Consider the following 1,967-nt stretch of genomic DNA (forward strand, 5'->3'; position numbering starts at 1 on the left):
TCTTAGATTATTTCAGGTATATTCACAGCACTGGTATAGCTAGGTCTATTTTCAGTTTATTGAGGAACCTCAATAATTTCCATAATATCTATACTAGTTTGGGTTCTCTTCAGCTGTGACTGAGGGTTCCTTTTTCATGCATATTCCTCAGCACTTTTTTGTTCTTTAAATGACATCCACTCAGACTTGGATGAGGTGGAATTTCAAGGCAGTATTAATTTGCATTTCCCTGATGACCAAAGATGTTAAACCTTTTCATGTATTTACTGGTCATTTGTGCTTCATCTTTTGAGAAGTGTCTGATCACTTCAGTACCCATTTAAATGACTGGATGGTCTAGGGTTTTGGTGTTTCATTTTCTGAGTTCTTTATATACGCTAGATATTAGTCCTCTGTCATATGTATAGCTGACAAAGATTTTTCTCCCATTCTGTAAACTGCCTCTTCACTTTGCTAATTGTTTGCTTTGATGTGCAGAAACCTTCTAATTCCATGCACTCTCACTTGTCAAGTCTTGCTATTTATTTCCATAGCTAGTGGAACACTAAGGATGTGTTTTCCTAAGGATATATTTTACCACTAGGTTTGTTTGATTTTGTGTTTCCTTGCTTTAAGTAACTAATGCTCTTACAAGTTTGAACATTTAGAGAGCTGTGGCACCAATCCAAAGTCACCCTTCTGTTGCATTATTGCTAGCTCATGTGATTAAGAAACAAGACATCACAGAAGGAAAAGATGGAGTCCACACACAAAAGTGGCACCATATGTTCAAGTTTATTGTACAGTCAGAAGTTACACATCAGAAACTGAGCAGAACACGGTACCTGCTTCCACTAACTCAAACCAAGTTAGCAAATACAGATTTGAGAACAGGCTCATTTACCTCTCGCCCAATGTGGGTGATCACAAGAGAAGCTAAATCAAGATAATTATGTTCTATGCTACTTAGAGAGCAAATTAATTATATATACAGCTTCCAAGTTACCCTAAGATATCTGAAAGTGTTTCAAAACTGGTAAGGAATAATTCATCTCCTGCCTAAAATGAAATGCAGAATGCACAGTTTAGAATGCACTCATATATCTACACCTACAGCAGAACTGCTCTTTTCTGCTAACAAAATCACTAAAACATCTCTGTTTAGATTAGGGTTACTAAATGAATGATGGCAGACATTATCTAGGTTTGGTTACATTGTTATATTGCACTTGAGCACATAACAACAAAAATCAAAGATTCAGTACCTCTCACAGCAAGTTCATTGTATGTCAGAATTACAATGAGATGCTAGTGTATACTGCACACAGTACGTCCATAGGTTCAAGCTAGACAACCAACCAGTTCAAGGGACCATTTCCAAATCACTAAGTATTAAGCAATTTGGTTAGGATCCCATAACCAATTTTAATTTTTTCCCATTCTTTCTTACTCATCAAATTACTGCATGTACAAGCCATCCCTGAGTGAAAACAAGGTGGCATTCAGATAGACAATGTCCACATGCAAGTATTCCTGGAACAACTTACTTTCTTCCCCATTAGGTCCCCACAACCTTCTGCCAAACCAGAACAGACAACACCTTACCCACTCTGTCTTAAAAGAACCAGCTACTCCATCAACTGGTTTTTGCCACAGAAATTCCTCCCTTAGGGACATGTTCACTATTAAAACTATTCTGTAGCTCTCTTAAAGAAGCAATAATAAACTCTTGTTTATTATTAGTGAATTTCCTCATATAAGTAATAATCACACATTCATGAGATTAGCTATTAATGTGATTTTATAATACAAGTAGAATTTGGACAATAATATTTTGACTAATTGTTTCCCCTTTCAGAACCATTCAAAACATAATCAGGATGAAACAATAATTAATCATAAGGGGGAAAAGGGGCCTCACAAAGATTTCTTTAAAATAGAAATTCTAAAATAAATATCTATAAAATAAATCAATATCAGTGCCAATT

The sequence above is a fragment of the Nannospalax galili genome, unplaced genomic scaffold, assembly GCF_000622305.1.
Source record: "Nannospalax galili isolate Female #2095 unplaced genomic scaffold, S.galili_v1.0 scaffold790, whole genome shotgun sequence".
Lineage (NCBI taxonomy): Eukaryota > Metazoa > Chordata > Mammalia > Rodentia > Spalacidae > Nannospalax > Nannospalax galili.